The sequence below is a fragment of the Lemur catta genome, chromosome 17, assembly GCF_020740605.2.
Source record: "Lemur catta isolate mLemCat1 chromosome 17, mLemCat1.pri, whole genome shotgun sequence".
NCBI classification, from domain to species: domain Eukaryota; kingdom Metazoa; phylum Chordata; class Mammalia; order Primates; family Lemuridae; genus Lemur; species Lemur catta.
In genome coordinates this window covers 25405677-25421820 of record NC_059144.1, presented here as the reverse complement: position 1 = coordinate 25421820, position 16144 = coordinate 25405677, and the positions used below count along the sequence as shown (strand labels likewise).

General features: G+C 45.5%; 1 protein-coding gene and 1 pseudogene across 5 annotated transcripts in view; one reads left to right on the top strand and one right to left on the bottom strand.

Moving 5' to 3' along the window:
• The window catches only part of BCL2L1 (BCL2 like 1), a 47171-nt gene that overhangs the window by 8134 nt on the left and 22893 nt on the right, over positions 1-16144 (bottom strand). The gene's annotated exons all lie outside the window — the stretch shown is intronic.
• LOC123622966 lies at positions 12499-12625 on the top strand (annotated as a pseudogene).

Sequence of the window (16144 nt, the reverse complement as noted above, 5' to 3'; positions counted from 1 at the left end):
CTTATCACTCTCTTGGCAGGGAGTGGCAGGTGGAGACTCGGAAGAAGAGAGGTTTGTGGTTGGAATCCACTTCCCTTGGCTTTCCTGGGGGAGCTGTTGGTCTCAGAGATGTGAGAGGGACACAGCCGTTTTCCTCTAGCCCAGGGAAATATAGGCCTGGATGTGGGCAACTTGGAGAGGCAGCTCAGTGGGGCAGGGGCAAAGAGAGAGGTGGCCAGACTGTGATGGGGTCAATACCTCAGTCCAGCTAGCACAGGTGTGGGGACCACAGCAAGCTTTTTGACTTCTGAGCCTCAGTTTCTCCTGGCTTGACTTCACAAGGCAGTAGTGGGGAGACCAGGTGGTATCATGCGGGGCCCAAGCCACCTGGGCTTTAGGGAATATTTGGAGGCATCCTCACAGCAAACCCCATGATAATCTGCCTCCAACTCTGTCCCTGTCAGCTGCCAGCCTCTCCTCCTGCGCCTCCTCCCCCAGCATTAGTTCTAAGAAGCTCCGCCTGACAGATGTGCTCATTTCTCAGAAAAGGAAGTGGTTGTGCCGGGAGGAGATAACACCTCCGCTGGGGAATCGAGAAAGCTATCGGGCCCAGCAGCTCAAGTATGGGCTCTCCATCTACTCCGCTCAGAACCAAGGTGCTGGGCTTGGGAGCAAAGAGAGAGCATTCGGAAAAACATTTATTGGGGGCAGAGATGCTCGTTTGGGGGCTCACAACCTCCTTCCCTGGAAGTGATGGTGATAAAACAGCTGATATTTACTAGGTACCAGGCATGGTGTTAAGTGTTTTGTGTATAATAATTCACTTAATTCTTACGATAACCCCACTAAGTGCTGTTATTACTCTCCATGTTACAGATGAGGAACAGAAGCAGAGAGGACAAGTCACACAGTTCATAAATAAGCAGGAGTCAGGATTTGAATCCAGGCAGTCTGGCTCCAGAGCCAAGAATTTAACTGTTCCTGGGCAGCTGCTACGTGCTCATATGCATTCATCCCCTGGGATTCTGAGGCCTCCCCTCATCTCAACCCTCTCAATTCATCCCTGGTGACTCCCTATTCTTTCACAACTAAATGGCCACAGCCCTCCACGCTCCTCCCAGTGTCCAAGGTGAGAAGGACCAATGCTCACCCTTGGAACAGCGTCAGAGACTCCAGAGCGATCGTACAACATATGCATACAACCTTCCACGTGATACTCAAGTTCACCCCTAATCCCCGCATTTCATAGATGGGGTTCAGAAAGGTGGAGTGCCAAGGTCACACAGCGGGTCTGCTTCACACCCATGGAAGTTCACAGTCACCTCTATACCGCTCTCTGCTTATACGTTTGTGATGGGGGAGCTCCCTCCTTCCCGGGTGGAGCATTTCATCTTTGGATAGCCCCACTGGAAAATTCTTCCCTGTTAGGGAGCCGAAGCCTCTCTCCCTCTGTCTCCCCCATGTTGGCTGGCCTTAGCTCTGGTCTCTCTCCTCTGCTGCTTTCCTGCTATTCTCCAATATCGGTTTCATCAGCTGTAAAATGGAGGTGCAATCTGGATGAGGCCAATTCCATTTCTTTCACATAGCTGGGCTGCTATAGCACAGAGCGGGCAGGTAACCAGTAAGTCTTGCTACCAGACTAAGATGTTTAGCTTTGGATCTCCTCTGCAAAATGGGGATAAAAAATGTCCTTATTTCAAAGGAATATTATGAAGATTCAAATGGAAACCTATGTAAAGCTCCTAGAACTGTGCATAGCACACAGTTAACTTTGAGTAAATGTCAGCTACTATTACTGTTCTTACTATTACAGTGGTCCCCAACCTTTTTGGCACCAGGGACTGATTTCATGGAAGACAGTTTTTCCATGGACGGAGGTAGGGGTGTGGGGGTGGGGCACAGACCTCTGTGGCCTGGTACCAGTCCACAGCCCGGGGGTGGGAGACCGCAGTACTAGTAGACCAAGGCTCAGCTTGAGTCTTGTCCATGGCCTACAAGGCCCTGCAGCGTTTCCGCAGTTTGGTCCAGGGCCAGGCTGCTTTATTTCTCACATACCATGTTCTGTTCAGCCTCAGGACCTTTGCTCATGCTGGTCCTTCTGCCAAGCTCTCTCCTACTTATCTCTTAGGTCTCAATCCACAGATCACTTCTTCAAGGAGGCCAGCTGCTCATTTCCTTCCTCATTTGACCATGGGCTCTATCCCCTAGGCCTAGCCCAGTGCTAGGCCCAGAGAAGGTGCTGAAGACTATGGCTGACTGGTGGACAGTGAGGAGGGACAAGAAGAACAGCTAGTTCCCTCTCTCTTCAGCCTCTTCCTTACTGCATGGCAAAACTAGGATGAGGCCCCAAGATACCAAGTGACTGGGCAGAGTGCCTAGCATTCTCCAGACACCAAGTTCTCCCAGGCTCAGGAAAGGGGACAGGAAGTTTATGGGAAGGCTCTAGAAAAGACATCTCCTGCACTGTGCTGAGGTAACAGGCAGGAGGGACTGGGGTAGCAACCTACAAACACTAGGGCCAACCCTCTCCCTAAAATTCTACTTCCTTATGTGGTCTTTGCCCCAAGTGCTCCATGGTCCAAAGCAGCTTCTCCTTCCTTCTCTCTGCCCAAAGCTATGCCCACCCCCTTGCCTGGAGCTGGTCAGTACTGGACGCTGTGGAGAACAGAGCCCTGGGCTGACAGTGGATGTGGGTTTCATTTCCCAGCTCCATCACTGGTTTGCTTAGGTTGAGTCTGCTCCCCTGTCTGGGACTTTCCCCCTCTGTTAAGTGAAGGGATCATCTCAAAGGGCTCTGACAGTGCTGCAGTGAGGAGGATGAAAGTAACTCACGCATGGACAAAGGAGTGACTACCTGGGTTATCTTTCTCAGGAGTATTGAAAAGATCCATGAACCTGTAGGATGTTATGCAAATAGAAAAAAAAAAAAAGAAAGAAAGAAAAGATCCAGTAATTAGTGTGTAAGGCGAGAGGCAACATTTCAAAGTAGAAGGATTTGTTGCCACAACAGGTTTTGGTCCTCCTCCACCCCAAAGCCTGCTGAGCCTTGCTCGCAAACCTGCAGGATTGCAGGGGGAGAGGGCAATGGGCACATATAACCCAGGGCAAGCTCCTTGGAGGGAACAGACCTTCCCAGGCTCTAGCCCCTGTGGTCTGGACCTCTTCACCCTAGCACCGCCTCCAACTAGTCCAGACAAGTCCCGGGTATTTTCAGCTACCTTTATCTGATCGGAAATGTTTGGAATTCCACAGCAGAAGGCAACAGCTCTGGAGGATTTGGGGAAGGGAGCAAATCCCTGTAACACCCTTCCCTTCCCTGCCCCCTGTACAGATGAATGCTCACATCCCATGTAACCAAAAACTCAGGGCTGAATGCTGGGGGGAGGGGTTGCATTTCCTACATTCCGGTTCCTTCTAGTTTTCCCTCCTTTTCATCTCTGCCCCAGTCCACCACCCTAAGGTGCAGAACAGCAAGATGCCTGAGATGGTACCAGGAGGGCTGGAGAACTCTGATGTCAAGGGCGGGGCCACCCAGAGGTGTGCTGTTCACAGTCAACACCCAGAGCACTGACAAAATGCAGAACAGCACCACCACCACCACCAGGCCCAGAAGAAACTCACTGCCCCATCTGGTGTGGCATGTGGATCACCCAGAAATCACGAGCATCATTATCTGCGGTTCACAGAGATGTGTAGTTCAACACCCTCCCTGAACAGATGAGAAACTGAAACTCAGAAGAGGTGAAGGGACACCTTCAAGGCCTCGCACAGGACAGAGCAGAGCCTAGCCTCAGGTCTCCTGACCCCTGGAGTCAGACAGTGTGGCTTCCAACCTCATTTAACTGCATGGCTGCAGGACCTGGGGCAAGATACTTTACCCCTTCAGGCCCAGTGTTCCAGCTATAAAATGATCCAGCTGTACCTACTTCACAGGGTTGGCAGAATTAAATGGTCCATGGTAAGTGTTCAATAAATGTTAGCTGTTATTATTTTTTTATAGCTGAAAATAAATGGCTTCATTTGTGCTTCTCACAGTGCCTCTCTCATTTGTTGCTATAAACAACAACAAAAAACAGCTATTATTTGCTGCTTGAATTCTCAAAAGTTTGCAAATAGGTGCTGTCCCCATTTTACCAATGAGGAAACTAAGACTCAGAAAGGTGATGAGACTTTGCCTGAGGTCACCAGTAAGGACGTTTGAGTCCATAGTATATTAAATTTGCCAGTGCAAAAGGATGGCTGAAGAGACTTCACTAAGTCCTTCCTTCCTTCACCCTTTCACCCACCCAATATTGAGAATCTGCTATGCTTAGGCCCTAGAAGTCAGAGATGACTTTGAAGACAGGGAAGCGGTATGCCCCCTGGGTTCCCTGGGTACACCTCAAGGGGTGGGAAAGGGAAAGATGTGCTGATGATGCTCTGTGATTAATTTCCTCTCCCCTAACCCCATGCTGCAAGGCCAGTACTTGCAAAGAATTTTTCCCTCTATCTGAGCATTATCTGGGAACAAAAGTGATGCCAAGTAGCTTTGATGGAGCTGTTAGATGAGTTTTCTAAGACAGAACATGACCTATTTGTGAGACAGGCTGACCTAAGGAGTTGCAGGAAGGCTCAGACCAGCTGTCCTGCTTAGCTCTGGACACTCATTCATTCAACAAATCTATATTAAGTGCCCACTAAGTGTCAGGCACTGTGCTAAGTGCTGAGGATAAAGAAGTGACTAAATCAGATGAAAATTCCTACCTATATAAATTTATAATCTAATGGGAAGCAACAAGCAATAAACAAATATGTCAGATGATGGTAAGTGTTAAAAAGAAGAATAAGTATGAGAAAGAGGGTAGAGAAACCTAGAACAAAGCAGGATTAGAATCTGTGGTCAGGGAAACCTTCTTGAAGAGGTCACATTTGATCAGAGAGCTGAATGAAGTGAGGGAACAGGCATTGCAAGGATCCGAGAAAAGGCAGTGGGAACAAGTGCTAAGGTCCTGAGGCAGGAACATGCCTGAGGTGCTCCAGGAACAGGAAAGATGCCAGTGTGGCTGAGGCCCAGTGAATGAAAGGAAATTGGTAGTGATGAGATCTGGAGGTAGCCAAGGGCCAGATTGTGCAGGGCCTTTTAGGCCATTTAAAGACTTGGGCTTGCCCTGTAGAAGCATTGCAGGGTTCTGAGCAGGGAAGGCCATGACCTGACTTTAGTTTTCACAGGGTCCCTCTAAGCTGCTGGGTAGAGACCTCCAGGGGCAAGAGTGGAAGCAAAGAGCTCTGGTGAGAAGCTGATGTGGCCATTTAGGAAAGCATGATGGTGGCTTAGCCACAATGGCAGTAGCTGGTGAGAAGCAGTCAGATTCAGAATTTATTTTTGAAAAGTAGAGCTGAAAGGATTTGCTGATGGACTGGATGCGGACTGTGGGAGCTGCTTGCCTCTCTGGCCCTCTGTTCCCCATCTACAAAATGCAGGGGAAGAGGCCCTTGAGGATTTTTTTCCTGCTTGATAACTATGGGGACCCAGATGAAGAAAGAGAGAAAACAATTTCTGCTGCTTTCATAGAGGCAAATGTTGGTGGCAGTAAGAGGAGGAAGGCAGGGGGTGGACAGAGACAGTGAGGCAAAGTGAGGGCAGGGGTCTTCCCAGGCTGTGGCTGTCCCACTTTCAGCATACACATCACCCAACCACCAGGCATGTGAGGAACCATGGAGTAGACAGGCTCAGGTGGAGCTAGGACTAGCTTGTTTTATATTAGGAAGGTCTAGGCAAGAAGGTACTCAGAGACTGACAGACTGACTAAAAAAGGCAATGCCTGGAGGCTAGATATGTGCAAGAACTTCCCAGTCCTTCCAAATGAACAGGAGGTATGCCTGGTCCAGGGGATTCCTCTCCTGTCATTCCTTTTGCATCCGTTACATTCTAGGCTGAGCCTTAAATTCCCATTCTCCACAAACAGGAGACTATGTGGTCTGAAATCGCTAAAGAAGAATTTTAGAGCTGGAAGGAAGGGGAAGCACATCTGGTCCACTCTATCCATAATTTTAGCCATCACTGTTTTGGCTGAAACATGTATTATCTCTTATTATTTACGTAACATTTTTATATCAACCAAGTCACTTTTTAAAAATTTAAATGTATTGAAAAATTCTTAATTTCCTCCCCAAACCTTTCTTTCTGCATCTCTCTTCCTTTTTTTTTTAAAGAGAGGGTCTTACCACGTTGCCCAGGCTGGTCTTGCACTCCTGTGCTTAAGCAATCCTCCTGCCTCAGCCTCCCTAGTAGCTCATTTTTTGTAGACATGGTATCTCGCTATGCTGCCCAGGCTGGTCTTGACCTCCTGACCTCAAGTGATACTCCTGCCTTGGCTTCCCAAAGTACTGGGATTACAGGAGTGAGCCACCGTGGCTGTCCCCTCTCATGCTCTTCTCCTCAAATGTGCCAAGCATACTCTTCTCACCTTGAAGACTCTGCACTTGTTCCTTCTGTCTGGAATGTTTCTTTCACAGGCTGTTACGTGGTTTACTACCATAGATCATGCAGATCTCTGCTTACATGCCTCATCCTGAGGCCTTTCCTAATCACCCGTTTTTAAAAAGACAAACACATACCAAAAGCTGCCTAGCCACCACCCCCTGTCCAATCACTCTCTGTCCTCTTAGAATGTAAACTTCACGAAGGCAGGTATTCTCAGTAGTTAGAATGGTGGTCAGCATATAGTAGACACTCAGTGTTTGCTAAATGAATAAATGAAATGAAAAGCAACTTATTATTACTACTACAAACAGAAAACCAGTATCATGTGCCACAGATGGAAATCAACATAAAGTACATTGATTATTAAAATTAAAAATGTCCATTTGCATATTACCTATAAGTTATCTTGAAGATCAACAGTACATGTACTGATCTTGGTCCAACACTTTAACAGAGAACATACGTGAGGCCCAGGGCAGGAGAAAGCTCAGGCCAGAGTCAGCTAGCCAACTGTGTGGTCCAGGGCAGCCCCACAGCCCTGCCCTCCAGGGTGAGGACAAAAAGACTGAAACTCAGGAAAGATGTAGCCAGGCTGGACCACAGAACCTGTCTGAGGGGCCAGGAAAGCCCTCCCTTAGGGCAGGCACAGAGCCGGTAGTTTTGCTGAAGAGAACAAAGGCCAAAGAGGAGTGTGCCAGGCTGGAGGATCCTCGTGGGGCTGCATCGTGGGGGACGGGCACGTACAAACCTGTAGGTGAGGTCCATGGAGACCAGACAGCTGAGAGCAGAAATGAAAACAGGCTAGGTCCCAAAGGGTGGCAGCTTTAATCCCGTAAACACCAGACAGGCATGGGGGTTCAGGTATAGGTCTGGGGACCCAGCTGAGCCCAGGGGCAAGATAGGACCTCCCCAGTCTCCTCCATCAGTGATGACTTTAAGCCAGCCATCACCAATCCAGCCAGATATCAGACATTAAGGAGGGAACAGACAGAGCCACTCTCCCAGAACTCACATTCCAGATGGTCTCCTCCAAAACCCTCTCCAGTCCCAGCCAGCTTTGCCCATATGGGCCCTTGGAGATTCGATCCCTGCTTAGACAGGACCATCCTTTTCCCATCCCTGTGGGGTTCAGTGAACGCAGCTGCAGGTGCAGGGGGTGAAGTTAGAGCTGTTATAACTGCCAGGCCAGCAATGCCTGACCTACATCTCCATGGTTGGTTGCATGCAAAGAAAAATACCAGGGATTTCCGTTGGTGTTCACCAGATGCAGCTGCCAAGGGAAGGCTGGGCCTTCTGAAGGCTTGTTGTGAGCAGGGCAGGATGGGGGATGAAGCTGGCCGAGATAGGCGGGAGGGCTAGGTTCCAAATTATTTCCTGGTTCTGGGGACCTCCCTAGATTTAAGAGATTCTATACAATGTTTATCTGCTTTCTACCAATGTCCTCCACTAAAGCCTTGCTTTTTTTCTTCTAGTATATTATCCTTACTAAGAATTTAGAAAGAGAGGACTGGGCGTGGTGGCTCACACCTGTAATCCTAGCACTCTGGGAGACTGAGGCAGGAGAGTTGCTTCAGCTCAGGAGTTTGAGATCAGCCTGAGCAAAAGTGAGACCCCCATCTCCACGAAAACTAGAAAAAATAGCTAGGCATAGTGGTGCATGCCTATAGCCCCAGCTACCCAGGAGGCTGAGGCAGGAGGATCACTTGAACCCAGGAATTTGAGGTTGTAGTGAGCTATAATGATGCCACTATACTGTAGCTGGAGTGACATAGAGAAAATATCTCCAAAAAAAAGGAAAAAAACAAAAAGAATTTAGAGAGAAAGAAGAGATGAGATGAGATGAGACACAAGATTCTATTTGATAAAAGCTCCCCAAAATAAAGTTGTTCTTATTGTAAACCATTGGCATTTGCAGTGAGGCTTTAGTTTTCCATTGAAAAAAGGCAATTTGAAAGTTCTGCATGGTACTGTGAGAAGGACCTAGACTGTAGGGTCAAGAAATGTGTGTCTACTCCTGCTCTATCGTGGCTCTATCTGGCTATGGTCCTGCCAATTAAGCACTGTGAGCCTCACTTTTCTCATCTGACAAGGGTGGAAGATGGACTAAATGATCTCTAAGGCCCCCTTCTCCGGCTCCAAAGCACTATGATCCTGACATTGGGCAAGTCACTTCACCTTTGGAGGGGGGCAATCTCGTTTTCTCCATATATAAACCAAAGACCCAAAAATGCACTGAAGAAAAGCACTATAGGAAAGCCTTTGGCATTATTGTGCTCCCTTATGTTCTTCACCCATTAGCACATCCCTGGCCTCCCAAAGGGCCTGTTCTTTACTTGGCATTACCCCAACTTGCAAACCCCTGTCCTTGAGAATTAATAGGCTCCAAGAGCTGTGCCCTAGGAACCAGAACAGCCTCTGGGTCCCCAATGCCCTTCTGATGTCAATAAAAAGATCACTGCTCTTTACCAAATGTCCTGTATGTGCCAGGCATTTATGTGTGTTTAAATTTCATATTTTATGAATGAAGAAATGGAAGCTCACAAAGGTGAATTCACTGGCTCAAGATCCTACAGACACAAAACCCAGGTGTGCCTAATTGCAAAGCCTGTGTTCTTCCCACTATAGAAATGAGGACACAGCACAGATAGTGGAAAGGATTTGGGATTTGAAGTCAGAAGACCTCAGTTTCCTCCAAGGTAAAAGGAAGACCCCATCTACTTCCTAGCATGGTCAGAGGCTCAAGGCGATAATGTGTGGACACAAAGAAGCACTAGACAAACTTGTTAACGATTCTGTGCCATTACTTTGTGACTCAAGCCTGGGTTTCTACACATTTGAAAAGAGAGTGGAAGGCACAAGATGTAATATCTTAGAGATATCCCAGTTTCCAAATCTCATTTGGGTTCCATCAAGAGAATTTTCTTCATCCAGAGCTTCAGTTACTATAGAGAGCCTCAAGTCACTTGTTCTTGGTGTGCATCTATTGACCATCAGAGGGCCTTTAGGGATGATCCATCAATGCTTAATGTACTACTAATGACAATATAGTTGCTGCCATTTATGACACATTTACCATGTGCAAGATACTATAAGGTACACTGTGTAGTATTTTTAATCCTCAAAATAATTCTGCTTGGGAAATGTTATTTATTGTCCTTGTTGTCCATATTAGAAAACTGAGAATAAGGCAAGTTAAATAATAGTCCTAAAGTCAAATACTAATAAGGACAGAATCCAAATCCAGTGTGTTAGACTCAAAAGCCCTCACTTAGCTGGATGTGGTGGCTCATGCCTATACTCCTAGCACTTTGGGAGGCTGAGGCAGGAGGATCACTCGAGGTCAGGAGTTTGAGGCTGAGGCAGGAGGATCACTCGAGGTCAGGAGTTTGAGGCTGAGGCAGGAGGATCACTCGAGGTCAGGAGTTTGAGGCTGAGGCAGGAGGATCACTCGAGGTCAGGAGTTTGAGGCTGAGGCAGGAGGATCACTCGAGGTCAGGAGTTTGAGGCTGAGGCAGGAGGATCACTCGAGGTCAGGAGTTTGAGACCTCCTGCCTCAGCCTCCCAAAGTGCTAGGAGTATAGGCATGAGCCACCACATCCAGCTAAGTGAGGGCTTTTGAGTCTAACACACTGGATTTGGATTCTGTCCTTATTAGTATTTGACTTTAGGACTATTATTTAACTTGCCTTATTCTCAGTTTTCTAATATGGACAACAAGGACAATAAATAACATTTCCCAAGCAGAATTATTTTGAGGATTAAAAATACTACATAGTGTACCTTATAGTATCTTGCACATGGTAAATGTGTCATAAATGGCAGCAACTATATTGTCATTAGTAGTACATTAAGCATTGATGGATCATCCCTAAAGGCCCTCTGATGGTCAATAGATGCACACCAAGAACAAGTGACTTGAGGCTCTCTATAGTAACTGAAGCTCTGGATGAAGAAAATTCTCTTGATGGAACCCAAATGAGATTTGGAAACTGGGAGGGAGGCAGGCAGCTCAGTACAGACCCCAGGCCTCAGATCAGAAATAAATGGGTTCCTCTAGGGGACTCCATAGCTTCCTGACTACATGTTCTTGTGGCCAGTTACCCTCTCTGAGCCTGATTCCTCATCTGTATTAGACTCTAGGACCATACATTATTTCTCCTGAGAGGTAGGCAAGGATGTTCTTTAAGAGCACAGGCGTTGAAGGCTTCAAACCTGGGTTTAATCCTAGCTCTGCCACTTAAGAGCTGGGCCAGTGACCATGGCACACTATTTAACCCTTCAGAGCTTTAGTTTTCTCATCTAAAAATCTTTGTTGGGTGGTTGTGGGGATTACCAGATAACTTATTTTTGCTTGGCACATAGTAATAATTTCACTTGATACATGAAAGTGTTTTTTTTTTGAGATGGGGATCTTGCTCTGTCATCCAGGTAGGAGTACAGTTGCATCATCATAGCTTATTGCAGCCTTGAACTCCTAGGCTCCAGCAATCTTCTTGCCTCAGCCACCTAAGCAGATGAGACTACAGGCACATGCCACCATGCCCAGCTAAATTTTTTTTTTTTTTTGGTAGAGATGAGGTCTTGTTTTGTTGCCCAGACTGGTCTCAAACTCCTGGTCTCAAGAGATCCTCCCACCTCAGTTTCCCAAGTAGCTGGGATTACAGGTGTGAGCCCCTGCACCCATCTGAAAGTGTCTGTCTTGCATCCAGGGCCTGGCACTAGAAGGTACTCAATAAATGTGCTGAACCAACCTCCACCTGGATGGAAGGGTGTTCAGAGAAAAAGATGTTCCTGTAAACTGGCAGGTACCCCTGCTACAGGCCCAGGCTGCAAATAACTATTAAAATCACAAGTGCATATATCTTTTTGCCCAGCAATTCCACATGTATGGATTTATCCCCCACAGATGAATTGTATTTGCACATGGGCCAAAAGACAAATATACAGGGCGTTCACTGAGTATCACTATTATAATTGCAAAAGACTAGACAAAAACAAGCATCTACCAATGGGAACTGGTAAAATAAAGTAAAGAATAGTGTCCTGTGTAGAATGCTGTGCAGTTATTAAAAAGAATGAGAAAGCTCATTATAGACCGATAGGGAATGAACTCAAGAGATACCGTTAAGTGAGAAAGGAAGGTACCAAACAGCATATACAGCACACAACCATTTATGTAAAAAGAATGGGAAACATATATGTGTTTGCTTATATCTAGAGTCTATTCTCCAGAAATGGAACTGGGTGACTGGAAGACAGGGATGAGAGGGAGACATTTGTTCCTTTTGAATTTTGAACCACATGAATATATTACCTATTCCAAGAAAATAAGTAAAAAAATTAAAAGGGGGGATGTGCGTGCAAGAAAAAGAGAGAGAGTGTAAGACATTTTCCCATAAGAAGCAGTTGGGACTCCCTAGAAACAGACTCTTTGGTTAGTTATTACACTATCAGAGGAAAATGACAACTCTGGCATTTGCATTCGATGACAACAAAATAACACCATTACTGTGTAACCAGCTGCACTAGAGTTCCTACCATCTCTGACCCTTTGTCCTTGGATACTGTTAAGCTGGGAGAGGACCAGGATCCAATGATACGGTTCCTCTATCCTCTGGGCTAAGTCTGTTCAGGTAGAATAACAGGGAAAGAAGGTTCTGGTTAAAATAAAAATTATTCCATGGTGGCCCTGGAAGAAAAAAGGGAAGAGAGGGAACCTAATCCTGGAGGAAGCAGGGGTAGTCAGTCTCTAGGGGAACAGCTGGAAATCAGGTCTGAAAACCCCCTTCTCCACGGTTCTTCCTCCAAGTCCTCTACCATTCAGCCTCCTGTTTTCCTTATGATTTACCTCCTTCCTGCATGCTAAGACCTCGCTATCAGGGACTCTTAAAAGTAGGAGACTAAACTGGCTCGGAAGAAATACAAATGGATAATAAAACTAAGAAAAGATGATCTACCTCACCAGTAACCCTGTAAATAATCCTTGGATATTTTAAACTTTTTATATGAGAATATTTAAACATTACAAAAGTAGACAGAATGATACTCGCTCAGCAACCATCCTTTTCTTGGGGTAGCGCTTACTGTCCAATGAATGAGTAGTAAGGGCAGTACTGCTAATGCCTACACAACACATCCGCATCAACTAGAGCTTTGCTTTATTTTGGTGCAATTTTTGGAAAAAAAAAAAAAAAAGATACTCAGCTCCAACAATTATCAACTTGATGCCAATCTGATCTCATCTGTTCTTCAACCACTCTCTCTTAACCCCATATTATTTTGAAGCAAACCACACAGTTTAGTATGTATTTCTAAAAAACAAGGAATTTTAAAGGAAAAAAAACATATAACTACAATACCATTATCACACCTAAAATTTGAAAACTCCCCCATAAATTTGTATTTTAAACAATCTGAAAAGTCCAACAAAAATCTTGGAAAGGTTTAAAATGTGATCAAAACTGTTACTCAAAGAGAACATCGTTGTTCAATATGAAATATTAATGCAGTATATATAATAAGCTCTAAATACAACTTAAGTCATACATAATTCAGATGTATGGCCTTTTAAAATCTACTGAAATAAAAGTATTCCACCAACAAAAACATACTAAGGTGACATAAGAAGCAATTCCAGATCTATTAAGGACTTAAATGTGAAAGACAAAACTTTAAAAGAAGAAAATAATATAGACAAATGTCTTTAGGACCACAAGTTAAGGAAAGAAGGATTTATTCAACACCTTTATGAAAGGTATAAATCATAGAAGAAAAGATTCAACTACATTAAAGTTAAGACATTCTAGTCATCAAAAGACATAATATAAAGAAAGTGAAAAGAAAAACCACAAACTGAAAGACTATATTTGTAACATGTGTAGACAAAATATTAGTATTCAGAATATATAAGAATTCCTACAAATCCATAAAAAAAGCCAAATCAAAAGAAAATGGAACAAAGGCTTGAACATTTTACAAAAAGGAAACATGAATGGCCAACAGATGTGAGAAAAGATTTGCAGCCCCTCTTGTAATCTGAGAAATGGAAATTAAAACCACAAGATACCATCTCACACCCACCAGCTCCATAAAAATTTAAAAGTCTGACCATATCAAGTATTAACAAAGAGGTAAAGCAATGGAAACTCATATGCTGCTAGTGACAGTGTAAATTCATACAAACACAGGAAAACAATCTGGCATTACCTTCCGAGCAAGCAATTCCACTCCTATGTATACCCTACAGCAATGATTCTCAAAGTGAGGTCCCAGGACCTAGAGCAGTAGCAGCATCACCTAAGAACGTGTTAGAAATGCAAATTCTCAGGGCCCCAAACCTGACATACACAATCAACCACTCTAGGGGTGGAGCCTTTCAGGTGATTCTGATGGGCAGCTAAAGTTTGGGAACTCTTGCCGAACTCTGAATGGTGCAGAGTGCACGTGCAGGAGGAGCACACAGTGTTTACAACAGCATTGTTTGAAATAGCAAAAACAAGGGAAGAACCCAAATAACCACTGACAGTAGAATGGATACATAACTTGAGACATATTCATACTAAGGCATATGAAAAGGAATGAACTACAGCTATACATGTAACATGGATGGATCTTACATACATCTTCCGATGAATGAAAAAAGCAAACTGCAGATGAAAACGCACAGTACGATAACTAAATGAAGTTTAAAAACATGCAGAATATTCTATATTATTCATAGATGTGTACCTACACAGTAAAACTTTAAAAAAAAAAAGACAAGGGAGTGATACACAAAACTCAGGAATATGGGTAGCAGAGTGGCATAACTGGAGAGGGGCACACAAGGGGCTCTAAAGTACTCATATATGTTTGATTTCTTAAACTGAGTGGTTAGTTTACAGGTGATCATTTTCCTGTTCTTGAAACTGTACATAGGCATAGATATTCTCTGTTGTATTTATGATAAATTTCTATAAAAAAAAAAAGTATACTGAAACAGTGCAATACTCCAAACCAGAACTGCAACCACTAACTCTAGCTACATACAGTGTCCAAAGGGTTAAGCCTGTTTCTCGCCTGTGGGTGGAAGGGCAGGCAGCAGCTGGGGCACAGTGGGAGTTCCTGGCTCCAGCTGGCTCCAGCCTGGATCAAGCACCACGCCCAGGAACTGGCACCTGGAGGGGGGGCAGCTTTTGGACAGGTGGCACCTGTAGCCCTTGGTGACCTGATACATGTGAGGGGTTGGGCCTAGTCAGACAGATGGTGGGCCCCTGTCAGAGCCCCTCCATCTGGTGAGGAAGTTTGCTGGTAGCAGCTTGGAGCTGGTGAGAAGAAGAGGGTCTAGGATGTAGGATGGGGGTGGGGAAGGAAGTGGGTGGGCTGGGCTCAGATACCAAGGGAGGGTGGTGGGATTAGCACCTGCTGAGAATGAGATTAGGTTTCTTGGGAAGGGCTCATCTATCTAATGCTCCCCGAAAGCTGTCTCCCTATGGCTTTTCTCTGCTGGACAGATGGTGTCTGAGCTGACTCTTGGAGGGTGGGCTCCTTGAGGGAGTGGTAGAGGTGGGCTGGGACCTACTGCCTGCTTTCCAGAGGCCTGTTAGGCCACAGGACTCCCTTGCCTTCCAACAATAATAATAGTGATCAGAGCTAACAATTCTTACTGAGGATTTACTATATGCCAGGCACGTCCTAAGCCCTTCAAACAACTTAGCCCCATTTAGTTTTCACTGTACCTGCCTATTGCCTAGACAGCAGGTTTGCATGTGAGGAAACTGACACTTGCCCAAGGTCAAACAGCAAGCAAACGAGGACTTGAATGCTGGCAGTCCAACTCCATGGCCCCAGCAGGAAACCACTATTGGCCATGGTGTCCTCCCCTTCTCGTTACATGGCAGCAAGCTTCTTCCACTTGCTCAGGCCAAAAACCTGGACTCCACTCTCTCTCACTCCTTATCCAATTATCAGCAAATCCAGTTGGCCCAATATTCAAATTATATTGAAGCTCCGGCCTGCTCACCACTTCTACCACCGCTCTGCCCTGGTACTGTCATCACCCACCTGGCTTCTCACTGACTGGTCTCTTGCTCCCATCCTTGCCCATATAGTTTGTTCTCCATGCAGCAACCAAAGAGATCCTTCTAACACCTTAGTCGGATCCCGTCACTTCTTGGCTCAAAAATCCTCCATGCCTTTCCACTGCTCTCAGAATAAAAGCAAGCTCCTACGCAGCCTTACAGGACCTGGCCCTGGCTACCTCTCAGACATAATTCCTCCACAATGTCCCCTGGCTTACCACGCTGCAGCTACACTGGCCTTCCTGCTGTACTTTAAATATATTGGGGCGTGTTTTTTGTACTTTCTTTAGTACTTGCTGTTCCCTCTGTCTGCAATACCCTACCCCCAAATATCTGCATGGATCATGCCCTCACTGCAATCAGATCCAATGTCACCTTATCAGACAGGCCTTCCTGACTACCCTACCCTTCCTTCCTTTTCCCATCCCTAATCTCCTTACCCTGCTTTATTTTTTCCTATAGCACTAAATACTACATGCCATGTTAATTTACTTAGAATCTGTCATCCCCACCAGAATGTCACTTGGTAAGAACAGAGACTTTGTTTGTTCAGACTGTATGCCCAACCTCTAGCTCAGTGCCTGACATATGGCAGGAACTCAAATAAATATTTGTTAATGAACAAATGAATGAATGACCAACA